The sequence below is a fragment of the Vigna radiata genome, chromosome 4 (assembly GCF_000741045.1).
Source record: "Vigna radiata var. radiata cultivar VC1973A chromosome 4, Vradiata_ver6, whole genome shotgun sequence".
NCBI lineage: Eukaryota > Viridiplantae > Streptophyta > Magnoliopsida > Fabales > Fabaceae > Vigna > Vigna radiata.
In genome coordinates this window covers 14,546,987-14,561,735 of record NC_028354.1, presented here as the reverse complement: position 1 = coordinate 14,561,735, position 14,749 = coordinate 14,546,987, and positions in this window count along the sequence as shown.

Genomic DNA, 14,749 nt, shown 5'->3' with positions numbered 1-14,749 from the left:
CATTATTAAATGTCTTGAGATATTCATCACCAAATAACATACACAATATGTGCTGTACTTTTGCAATATTGAGTTCGTTGGATTAAAAAATTGAATTCGAATGCTTCATGTTTATTTGTTTAGATCAAGAAGGGTGACTCATTTTTTTTTCACTAAAAGTAACTAATTAAAATCTTTATTTAAAAAATTACCATTGAAACTAATAAATATTTTTTTTTACATAATATGTTTCACATTTATAATATAGCAAAAGTATGTTACATTTTCTAAATGTAAAATCCTTGAAAAACAATTACGGAATACAAATCACTTTTCATTTAAGAGAAACTATTTGATTTTTTTTTATTGTTGATTGGAATAAGTTTGTCTTTAAATTAAATTTGATGATATAAATAAAATGAAATTTTTTATTATTTTGATGCTTATGTTAATTTTGAACTTTTTAATGGCTTACAAGAGTCAAATTAGGCACTATGGTATATTTTGTGTATTTTGCATGATAAAATCATCGTTCAACTTTTACTTAAACCAAAGGTTTAATCATTCTGATAGTCCTTATTTTTGGTGATTTTTTTCAATTAGGTCCCTCATTTCTTCTTTTTCTCGATTGGGTTCTTATGTTTGAAGAATCGAAGGAATTAGGTCACTGTCGTTAGTTCCATACTAACACTATTAAAAAGGGTGACATGTGTCAGCTTGTGATTTTTTTGAAATTTTTAAATATATTTTTAATTATATTTTATTTTTATTTAATTTTTTTATTTATTTAAAAAAAAAATTGCCACGTGTCAAGCTAACATTGAGCCACGTGGCAATGACAATGTGAAGTGGCACTGATAGTGCCACGTGTCACTATCAGACCACATGTCATTAGATTTGTCTCAATTTAGTTCCTATATTTTTAATTTGTCTCAATTTGGCCCCTGTATTCTTATTTTGTCTTAATTTAGTCCTAGTTTTTTAGAAAACTAAACAATTTTGTTTCTCTCCAAGTTCAAACAAAATTTTTTATTTATATATAAATCTTTACAAAGAAATTTATACAAATTAATTTTTTTATTAGAAAAATAAAAAAATTACAAACTAACATATGACACATTTTTATTTATATAGTAGTAAAGAAATCATTTAACCTAAATAATATGAATGAGTAACCTATAAAAGTTAAAATATCAATAATAAATATTTTTGTGAAGGTAATCTACACAAGTATAGTCTCAATACTTCCTCAACCATCCATAAAAAGTTTCTAGAGTTAAATATTTCGATTTGAAATATATCATTACTAATAATGTGCTTAACAGAAACAAATTTAAAGACAAAAATTTGGAAAATGTACTTACCGTATTTTATTTGGGAAGGAACAAATTTTTTTAAATTTTTAAAAAAATTAGGACTAAATTGAGACAAAATAAAAATACAAGGACCAAATTGAAACAAAATAAAAATAAAGAGACCAAATTGAAACAAACGCAATGACACGTGGGTTGACAGTGACACGTGGCATTGTCAGTGCCACCTCTACGTGGCACAATGTCAACTTGACACGTGGCAAATTTTTATTTTTAAAAGAAAAAAAATTAAAAATAAAATTAAAAATAATTAAAAATATATTTAAAAAATTCAAAAAAATCATGAGCTGACACGTGTCACCCTTTTTTAACGGTGTTAGTACGAAACTAACGACAATGACCTAATTGCTTCAATTTTTCAAAAATAAGGACCCAATTGAGAAAAAAAAAAAGGATCTAATTGAAAAAAGTCACCAAAAATAGAGACTATCAGATTAAACCTAAACCAAAATATAAAAGATACACCCTTTACAACATCATCAACCTTATCTCAAATTACAACAACGATTCAAAATTTCATATTCAGCAACACATTATTTTAAAATACAAAACCAATTGATTAATATCCAAATATTCTTAAAAAACTCAAAATATTGAAAATAATAATCATCTCAAACATAAAAGGAAAAGATATTTAAATAGGTATCACATATAATTTAATGGACTTTTTTCACTTTAACTTTGAAACAAGACAATAAAAAATATTGATTTAAATACTCCTTTGATCATGTTTTCGTCTAAAAATATATTAAGTTGATCATTCAGTTTTTTAGTCTCATTTTGGTCTCAACACGTGAAAATTAATGCAATTTAGTTTTGATTTTTGAAAAATTTATGCAATGTAATCTTTTTCGTTAAATTTCTTAAAAATGAATTAATAATTTTTTTTATCAAAATTAACAATAAAATTATGTTAATTATACAAACAAAACAAAACATTTTTACTAACATTTCAATTTTGACAATCTTTAAATCATAATAAGAAATTTAAAAAAAAATCAAATTGTATCCTAAAAAAATTAATGATCAACTTAGATAAAAACATAAATAAAATGAGTAATTAAACCAAAAATATTATACTATATAGATACCAATAAATATTTAAATATATTTTTATTAACATGTGTAAATTTATACTTGAAATACAGTAAAATATTAATTATTTTAGTTTCTTTTTAAAATGAACATTCTTATACTTGTTATAGGGAAAAAAAAAAAAAAAGAGTAATTAATTTTTTTTTCAAGAAATCCGGCTGGTAGATTCCCTCAGAAAAAGAATACTGATATATATACAAAATGGTGGATGAAAAAGAGACATATGTAAAGGATTTAGACGTGAGCACAGGCTAAAATTTGAAGGTTCCCTTCGGCATAAGACACCGCCCCAACAATGTAGGGTCCTCACATGACCTTACCTCATGCCATGCCAAACCATCTCCATTCACACATCTCACACGTACCAAACTCATTCATCGTACTCATCACACGTGTGCCCATTCACACCTGTGGGACCCACTCTGCATTTTGGCCCAATTAAGCACCACTCATGACTCACCAGAGATAGATACCAGCCCATTTACTTTCTGCTTTTTGAAAAAAAAAAAGTGAAAATGAAAACACTTATTAATTTGTTAATTTCACATAATTTATGCTAATTTTGAAAATTGTTTAATACTAATTAAACTGTTTTAATTAGATACTTGTATTGTATATGTAATCTCTATAAAGACCTCTATGATAAATAACTCGTTTACTTTCATACTATTCTTAAAGTTGATAATGGAATTTAAAATTAACTGTCAAATATGCCAACCACTATGGAGACTCATTCATATCAATTTGACTAATCTACATAGTACAACTAAAATTAATCTTTCTGAAAGGAATGTGTTATTTTTTTTTAAGAATTAAAAGAGTAAATAATTTTACATTTATATATGTTAATTTCTAAAAATAAATAGTAATTCTACATTTATATATTTTTATTATTTAGTCATAATTAAATCCTACATTCACTAATTTTATTGTTTTATACAAACAGGAGATATGACTTAATATTTCATAATATAATGTTTTAAAATATTTTTGAAGTTAATAGGAGTTCCTAAGAAACTTATTTATTTGATCATTAGGATATGGCTTAATATTTCTTATCATACAGGTATCATTACTTAACAAATTTTAAATAACAAAAGTATATTATACATTTATTTCTATCATTAAACAAATAAAACTCTCTAAGTCTGAAATAAAATTCACGCTCACAAAAAATAATGCAATCAAACAACACTATATTTTAAATGTTAGAATTAATAGTAATTTTAATTTTCATGTTACAAAAATTTTGATCACATATTTTAAATTTTATCTTCATGATAAAATTATGATTAGTTAAAAAATTAAAAAACTACATTTGTTAAAAATAATTTAGCAATAAATCATATTAAAGTTTGAAAGATAGAAAAAGGAGAGGGTAAATGTACCAAATTTCTTTCTCTTTTTCTTTTCTGCACACCTAAATGTACAAAAAATAATCCAAATAAATATGTGGAAGTAAATCATTAAACCATTATATTGATATCTATGAATAAAAGTAAATTATTTGACTTATCAACACAATGATTTAAAAAAAAATATGCTTAAAAAAATGCATGCACAATATTATACAATATCCCACTCTAATGCTCCAAATAACTATTAAGTTGATTTAAAAAACCATCACACACTAAAAAAAAACAAAATCATTTTCTAACCAAAATATTTAAAAACTCTCCCTCAAAATATGTTTCAATGCATAAATGATCTCTATAAATTCAACATAAATAGAAGTATGTATTCCTAAAAAACTTGAAAAATTACTCATATATTTATCTGAGTTCTTCTAAAAATATCAGCACATAAAACCAACCAGGATAACCTCTAATTACACTGTTAGTATTCATCTTAAACTAATAGACAAGTGAAACTTTATTTACGTTCATAAATAAAATTATCATATCTTCTCTTATTTGAATATTAAAAAATTTTAGCACAAAAACAAATAATGTAATTCGAATGTTTCTTAGATTGATTTCTACTTATATGTACTAACTTTTTAATTTGAAAAATAAAAGAAAATACAATTGAATCATAATTTTTCATTCTTTTAAGTTATTCATTGACTATACTTAATCTCCAGAATATTTTATTCTTACAAAAATTAATTAAAAATAAAAAATAAATTTTGTAATAACTAGTATTTTTTAAATTTATTTCTTACTTTTTGTTCTTTTTTGTTTTTTTTTTCTTCTCCCATAACTGAATGATAAACATTTATAATAAAGGTAAAGACAATTTAAGATTCATTGACACAATAGAATATCACTCACATCTTTGTAAAATATGAATAAGATTTTTTTAAATTGTTATAATTTTGGGTGGAAACTTTTATAGTGCAATTAACGGCTTTAAGTTATATGCATATTATGAGGAGACAGGGTTTATCGTAAAGTGGATTCTGCAACATAACTACTGGTTCCCTTCTTTAGTGTTGGATGTCATCATTCTACATTCTTCTTTTCTCTTATTTTTTTTTCACCTCAATATTCAATTCCTATCAATAACACAAAATATATAACTAATATTTTTAGTTTCAAACTTTAAATGCACCATATTAAGCAGTCAATATCACTGCTGCATAATTCGATATTCACTCCAATCATTCTTCTATCAACAAAAACATAATTGCACGATTCAAGTTGGGAAGATATTTTCATTTTAATCATTAAGTTCAAAAAGATAAATCATCAACACAAGAATATGCCACTCTTACTCTATTATATATCACTGTTTTTGTCTCTAGTGTTTCCAAACATTATAATAAGTAATCAGTAGTGTATTATACATAGTAGATACCGTAATTGGATCACAATTGGGTCAGAGTTTATTTTATTATTAGGTCAATAATTCAACGGATGATAAAATAATTAAAGAGACCTAGTAAAAGATATTTGATATGTTGTGATATTTGATTATTTATAAATAGCTAACCGAATCTAAAGATAAGTCTGTTTCTATTTTATTGAATCTGTACTAGTTCATGGTTCATGAGGTGGCTTATAAATATAAGATCAGGACCAAAAGACAGGTACGTTCTACTACATCCTACTCATGTTTGATCCAACTCAAACATACAATTATGATACACAATTTCCAAAACCGCTCATAACTTGAGCGTCAGAGTGTCTTTTATACCTCTCCCTCCTGGTCAAGAAGACAACCGAGCAGTCCAAACTAAAGGCAACCGAGACCAGAGGCAATTGAGCGATCAAGTTAAAGGAAGACGAACGACTCAGGCTATCCTGGCATTCGAAAGTAAGGAGGACACTAAAAAAGGTTAGTGTCTCGGTCCCACAAAATATCTATCGAAACATTTTGGCGCCCACCGTGGGGCCGGGGGGCATCCTACTGAAACTGCAAGGAACCAAACAAGGACATAGTCTCAGCATCATCATGTCAACCACACCCCAATATATTGATCCCGATAGAAGAAACCATCAACGCCAACAAGCTTATGCAAATTTACAACATATAGAAGCATCCCCTGTGACTCATGAATCACCTGGTAAAAAAAACTCACCAACAGGATCAAAACACTTCAGCGCCTTTGTTTAATCATTGGGTCATTCGGCCTCACAGGTAATCGGTTTCTCACTTGTCAAATTCGAGTTGTTGTATTTCTTTATTGCAGATGACAGATCATGCGTACAAACCACTCGACCAAGTGGCATCCTAAACCAAGCGGTGAGGTTCTATACAGACTCATTCTCGTCCTAAACCAAGCGGTGGGGAACGTTCTTCGTGAACGCTCACTCTCGTCCACAAAACCCAGGGAACACTCTCCGATAACCCTTGGTCCTAAACTAAGCGGTGAGATTCTATACATACTCACTCTCGTCCTAAACTGAGCGGTGGGGAACGTTCTCCGTGAACGCTCTCCAAGAACCCCTAGTCCTAAACCGAGCGGTAGGTTCTATACAGACTCACTGTCGTCCTAAACCGAGTGGTGAGGCTTTATACGAACTCACTCTCGTCCTAAACCGAGTGGTGGGGAACGTTCTCCGTGAACGCTCACTGTCGGCCTAAACTGAAACAGTCACAGGTGTTCAGCCATTCGGTCATCTACAAGCACCGACTAAAAGTAGCCTCCCTCAAACTCATAAGTCCTATAGTTAAGCATGACTAAAACTGAACGCTTAACTCAGACTTGGGGGGCATATGTATTATACCTAGTAGAGATCGCAATTGAACCACAATTTGGCCAACGCTTATTTTATTGTTGGGCCAATAATCCAGCGAAGGATAAAATAATCAAAGATACCTGGTAAAAGATATTTGATATGTTGTTTATAAATAACTAACGAAATCTAAAGGTAAGTTTGTTTTTATTTTATTGGGTCTGCACTAGTTCAAGGCCCATGAGGTGGCCTATAAATATAAGATCAGGACCAAAAGTCAGGTACGTTCTACCAACACTCCAGTACATCCTACTGATGTTTGATCCAACTCAAACATACAATTGTGGTACACAATTTCTAAAACCACTCCTAACTTGAGCGTCAGAGTGTCTTTTGCAGTACATTTCCCTTCTGGTCAAAAAGACAACCGAGCGATCCAGACTAAAGGCAATCGAGCGGTTTAGACTAGAGGCAACCGAACGATCAAGTTGAAGGAAGGTGAGTGACTCAAACTATCCCGACATTCAGAATTAAGGAAGACACGTCAAAAAGATTAGTGTCTTGGTCCCACAAAATATCTACGAAAACAAATAGTGCCGTGGAATCCTTTAATTTCTGCACATATAAAAACGTTACATTGAATTCTGCACCGATAAAAACGTTAGAGTATTATTTTATAGATTTATTGATGAAATTAATGCATACTGGAGCTTATAACGAATGTTTTGGTTATGAGTTCCACGATATTTGTTTGCTAAACTGGAGTTTTAAATATTATGATGTTTGTCTTCGTAATGTTCGGTCAAACTAGTAGGTCACGATACTTTAATATTAAAGTTAATAAAATTTTAAAGAATTTAGTTATTAATGTTTAATAAATTTAATAATTTATCTTTTTATTTTAAATTTGTATTTTAAATTTCAGATAAGTTTTGGATTACTCAATTCCTAATAATAGTTCAATCATATTTTACAATAAATTAATATAATGAATAATTATCTGTATAATACAATTACTGGAACACTGAATGGTCTCGTTGATGTTCCTGATGATATTTGTGTGGGCACATTACTATTCGTTAAATTTTATTTTGTATAATTCATTTATACTTTAGGTGTGAAGTCTATTTTTATGGATTTTATAATGCTTGAATAAATTACTTTAGTGGAAGTGAAAGATTAAATTAATAGGTAGGTAAGTAAGCAAATTAAGCACCATCAATAAAAAAATAGAATAAGTTGTGCATGTGTAACACTCCTCATCAATTATATAACTAAAATATAAATACAAGTATACATTAGGAGAGAGAGTACACATTATTTTAAAACTTCAAATATTATATTCTCTAAAAACTATCACTCTAACTTAGAACTATTCATTGGGATTATATTCATATCACTATAATGTATATAAATATTGATGAATTCTCATTTAATGATACATTATTTCATGATTAAATGTAAGGTGTTTTATTTTAAAAAAAAATTAAATCATCATCAATAAGTTCAAATTTGACTTCTTCTTTTCTTTTTTTTTATGTGAAGGTATATGATATCAAGTTATAAGTAAGCTTCATCACCTTTGAGTTTTCTCTATAGGTCTAGATCATCAGTGAGACCAAAATTTTTGGAACTTCTTTCGGCTTCTCCAAGTTTTCTTTTTGAAATACTAACAAAAATAACCTTCACTATATATATATATATATATATATATATATATATATATATATATATATATATATATTTATATTAAAATCAAGTAGATGGTTTCAAAATTCGATATTCATTTAATTTGAATTTCGAAATTTAGGGAATAGTCCTATTAAATTTCGAAATTCGGTATACTTATTTTTAAATTTGTAAATCTAGTAAACAGTTCTATGGAATTTTGAAATTCAGTATATATTTTTCCCATATTTCAAAAATTTGATGAACAAAGTCCTGTTGGATTTTGAAATTTGGTAAGTAGTCCTACTGGATTTTAAAATTTGGTATTCATTTAATTATTTTTATGTTTAATCTATTTTACTATTTTTTTTTGAATTTTTTGTTTTAACTTTCTTTTGAAGTTGTTTTACTTGTTTTTGTTTTAAATCCTTATTCCAGCATATGTCATAGGTTTTCTCCTAGTTTCACCTTATGAATAATTCCCAGTATATGTAGATGTAGACTGTGTTCTTGTTATTTCTATAACAAACAAATTCATAAAAAAGATTAAAATCAATATACATAAAAATAACTAACTAAAAGAAAAATAAATAAAACAATAACATAAAATAAAATAAAATAACAAAACCATACCTAATTAAAAATAAACTAAATTAAAATTTTAAAAATTATAAATTACAATTAAACAAATTTTAAAAAATTACAACAATATATATACACCATATTTCAAAATTTGGTTAAGGACTTTATCAAATTTTGATATTCGATTAAAGTTTCACTATATTTTAAAATTCGATAGTGAGTCCTAATCCGGTAAATTTGATGAAATTCTTAACTAGATCTCGAAATCGGTCAATCCTATTTTTCCAAATCCATAAATGAAAAAAATGTAAATGAATATGTATCTTCAACCATGAATCAAGATTGAACGTTGAGGAAGGAGGTGTGGCGTTAGGTTAAAGAAAAGTGTGAAAGTAAAAGTAAGTAGGTAGGGGAATTATAGGAGAGAAAAAAAACTCTTAATTCTTTGCTTAAGCGAGTCTTATGTATACCATTGTATCCTAAGGCCCAGTACCACTCGAGTATTCCTACATTAACTATCAAAAGTCACACAACCATTCATTCAATGTCATCAAAATCTTACATACATAAATGCACACACACACACACACACACAGACATATATATAACATATATAGGTGTATGGAGGAACGCCTGAAAAGAACATATATCATACATTTGAACATTAATCTTATATCTTTCAAAAAAACCATATATAATTAGTCATGCCTTTATAGAACCTACCATTATCAAAGCATGTATCACATGCAAAAAACATCAAAATATACATCACCATCCTAGTACATCATCGCTTAAACAAACTCCTCTAACTTGAACAACCATCTTTAACACAAACAATTGAATCAACCATTTCGTTTGAGGGTTGCTCTAACAACTTAAGCAAAATACAGCTTGAAAGCAACAATATATTCAGGTTTTCCTCGCTCCAACGATCATCTTGTCACTTGAACATTCGTCAATTTGTGTATTCTCACAAATGTTTGACCAACAACTACGTGTTGAGATTAAACTAACAAGTTTTAGAAACAACTTCACCACCTTAGAGAGTTTGAAAGCTCATGACCATATGTCATACACTACCACTAACTAAAGGCACATGTACATTGTATTTGCCACACTTAAGTGTTGAACACAAATCTTAAGTCAATAGTCATATTTGAACGGAGCGATCAACTTTCAAAGGAGAGGAAATAATTTCAGTTTCTCTCATAACCTATAAATGATCATTTGAACTATACACCACATCACTTGAGAAACAAACACATCATTTGAGTCTCTTATGACAATTAGTGCAATTAATGCAAATTGTTTGAATCGTGTCTAAGCTAACATACTTATCTCAAGTAATATTTAATACAAAAACATCTTCGATTAACTTAACAAATGACTTCTTAAAATTCTTCTAATTTGTACATAAATTCCTTAAAATTCATTAAGGAGCTTATTCTTATCCTTACATCAAGAAATATATCAATGCAAATGCATCATCTCATTCAATTTGTCATATAACTCTTATCCCATTTAATTCTATTTATTCAATACAACCAAATAACTATTATACCCAATAGAAAAAATAATATTATTGTCACTTACCTAATTTAAAACTTGTGTCAATCCAATATATATTTAGAAATTGTTTCTAGTAATACCAACAATCTAAATAAGTTTTGAAAACCCAACCCTACACATATAGTGTTAGAAGTGGGTTTTAGGCCTAACTCAACCCCACAAAACCGGCTTGTAAGGTGAGGATTGCACCTCACTTATATATTATAAATTAGCCTTATCTCTAGTCGATGTGGGACTTCCAACACACCCCCTTTACGCCGAGGTATAGACATCTCATGCGTGATAGTAGAAATTAGGTGGTCCAATAGTGGCCCGACAACGGGTGGAATAGAAAGAGAAATGCCCACTTAGAACTCGCTAGGATAGGCTTTAACCATGACTCTGATACCATATTAGAATGTGAGTTTAGCCTAACTCAACCCTACAAAACCGGCTTGTAAGGTGAGGATTGCACCTTACTTATATATATTATAAATTAGCCTTATCTCTAGTCGTTGTGGGACTTCTAACATATAGCATCTCCTCTTAATCTATTATTCCAAAAGAAATGGTAGCATTTGTTGCAGGTACAAAATATTATTGTTCAAGGGTTCATATAATAAGAAAAGATAGAGTTTTTCACACAAATTATTTCTTGAGGGTTGAACAAAAGAGACAATGTCCCCATTCTCTCTTTTTACAAATTTTTATCAACAAACCAATGTATTAATTACCACTCAAGCAAAGATGTGTCAACATATTGTAATGAGGATTATAAAACTTAGTAGCTTGTTGCACTAAATTGAGTTACTTAAGTATAATATAAGGCTGCAACAATAAAAAATCAATGGAGTTATCTTTTTTCTTTTTTAAGTATAGTTCAAATGATATATCATATTGTTTAAGCAAAATGTTATTGCTCAATATACGTAGTTTGTAGCTCAAGCAGCACATACATAACTCAAGCAAAATTCATCTATTGATTTTATAATTTAGCTTTTAAATTAAATTATCTACTATTTTTTATCAACATAAATTATCTGTGTTTAAGTATTATTACCCATAACCTAATAGATCTTTAGTATATAAAGGTCCTAAATAATTTCGTATCACAATAAAGTTTGCAATTTTATCTTGTATGAAATCTTATAATAATTATTACATGTTGAAAAATATTATACTTCGTATTGGTAAATTTAAGAATGTGAAATCATGTTAATTTTACTATATATTTTTTTATAAGTGTACTTTAAATATAAAATATTATTATAACTAATTGTATATTGATAAATATCATTATATATATACTTAAATAAAAAAAATATATTGAGAAACAACACAAGCTAAAACTAAAAATAAGGGTTATTCGTTCTTCTTTTTTTTTATTAAAAACTTTATATAGAGAAAGATATAAAGAGAGACCCTTCAAAGTTACTACATTAACTCTTCTTAAAATACTTTGCCATCTCTTAAAATATTTTTTGTAATAATTTCATCCGCATAAGTTTAATTTATTACTTAGTCATTTTTTTACTCTTTCAAGTTTTGTTCTCAATTTTATCATAGAATCTCTAAAATAATCACTACTAATAAAATGCACGAAATGTGATCTTCTAATTGTAAATTTTGTAATTGAACTGTACATGATATTTTTATTCGGACAAAAAAATGTTAAATTTTTATATTAAATGTTGCTTTTACTTACATATATAATTTATATGTTAAACATATAAGTTGTATAATATTTTGATGATATTTATGTATATTAAGTTTATAAAAATTCTTTTTTTCTGAAGAAGATGCAGCTTTTTAGGGATATTCCGTTTGAATTCTTCATGACTGTATTGGAATGTTTGAATCTAAGAATATATATAATAAAGATCTGAATATATTATTATTTTGTTTAAAAGAAGATTCAATGAAGCAATATTTTAATCCCCCACTATGAATATTATATTATATATATAACTACCATACCTTTATTCAGCTTCCAATCCCAACGAAAAAGTGGAACCATAACTCCATAACTTATGTCTCAATTTATAAAGGTTTTCCCAAATAGAAAATTATATCCGGAAAAATAGTGACTTAGTGGGTTTTCTTTTTTATATTATTTTTTCTAATTCAACAAACTATACTGTATGATTGTTTGGTTAATTTAGAATTCGATGATATACACCGTAAGATATAAACAATTATGAATTTAATAAATATTAGTTCACCATTAAACATGAATTAGATCATAATTAAATTATTTATAATTTAAAGTCTATTATGAAATCTATAAATATAGACATAGATAATTGAATTTATTAGTAATAAAATAATTTTGACCTTATAATGGAAAGAGTAATTATACATATTATCAAATTAACATTTAATTTATGTTAACTTTAGAAAAAAGAAAGCCAAAGAATGAGATATTTAATAGAAATGAAAAATAACCCTCGATCTTTTTCCTTAAAAAATTCAAGCACCAATATGTTAACTTTATTCTTCTATCTTTGTGCTTTGTGCAAAATCATTGTTTCTTCTTTTAATAAAGTCATAATAAACTTTAATAAGAATAACGAGAACGAAATTGAATTTATCCATAGACATCCTTAAATGTTTTTCTTCTCTTTAGTAAGAAGTAGTATGCATGATGATGCACCTTTTCATGTTACAATGAATGAGAAAGAAAGAAAAAGAAGTATAATTGGTTGAACCAAACCTTTTCTTGAAATACAAACTTTTGGTCTCTTTTGGAATGCATTGAAAAAGGACACAATGTGTTAATAGTCAATGCATGAATCTCATACTTTTGAAAAGTGAATCCACGCCTCTAACTAGTTATATTTTGGATAGTAGTACAATGACACGCTTACATGTTAGTTACATTCATTTAACACGGTAAAATATCAATAACTTTTTAAATTACGTAATTTGATTGGTTAAAAAAATTTATCAGTGAGACCTATTCTGTGTCACTTGAATGTTAAAGTAAAAAAGCGTGTCAAAAAGTATAATTATTCTTACATTTTTCATATAAATTGATCTCATGGATATAATAATTGTCTTATAATAATAGTTCATAATAATTTCAAATCAAAAACCCTATATTCAAGAAACTAGGCATAAATCGTATATTAATGATGACGAGACGATAGATATTCTTACAACTGTGTTAAAAAATGTTGTTTTTGGTCAATAGTTTATATTCGAGAATATTGATAAATATATTGAAAGTGTTGACTATAAGTTCTAATAAGTAATTAAAGTCACATAATAGGTTGGCCTATGGCCCATGGCCCATAAGCCCATTTTGACCGAAATTGCATAACTCACAAGCCTAAAACATAGTTGATTTTAAGTGCTACCACGTGTATCAACGAGAATAAGAATATTTTTCAAACAATGTAGCTAGAGTTTTTTATTTCGCGTCAACAAAAGTTATTTTTCTATTGACGTTTTCTAATTACTAGATGTTCAATATCAAAATAATGTTATTTAATAGTAATTTAAATATCCTATTTAAACAAAAAATAATAATAAACTCAAATTACTTTACTTAAACAAAATCATTTAAAGGATAAAAACATTTAAAATATTTAGTGCATTTATTTTTTTTGAAAATGGTGAAATTTCCCATCCATTCATTTGACGTTGAGATCAGAGACCAAAAGTATGTCTTTGGAAAAAATCTTGTTGGAGTGAAATGGTATGGTAGGACCGGCGTTGTCTAAGAATCTCTCGTATAACGCAATCAAAGACACACAACTCAAATATGAGAAAGGAAAAAATACTTTTAATAAACACTCTTTTAACAAACATTCTTTTAACTATATATATATATATATATATATATATATATATATATTTTAAATACAAATTTAAATAAACTAATAAAATTATATCCTATTATCAAAAAATTGTTAAAAAAAATTATCAAAATATCAGGATAAAACAACTTCTGACAATATATTCATAAGTTCTCGATTGTCTTCAAAAGTCAGATTACGTGCACAAATTATGCAGAAAAAACAGACATTTAAAATGGTTTTATGCTTAGCAGTCAACTGTAAACTTTCACATAAATTGTGTCCTTTAACATGTAGTTAAATGTTTCATTTTCAAGTAATACGTGTAGAAGATCATTTTGTGTAGAAAAGCCAATCTCTTGAAATAAATTATAGTATATGATGCCCATTTGGAATTGGTTCTGCACATGATTATTGTAAGTTGGTATGTTTTTCTGAAGTAAGGTTACGAGCTAATTTAATAACATAAATCATTTGAGCTTCTCCTTCAAACATTCTCTTTAGAACCTTTTTAATCTCTTTTCAGTGTTACTATTTGCTTCAGATAAGTCCATACAGAAAAGAATAACCAACCACATCATGG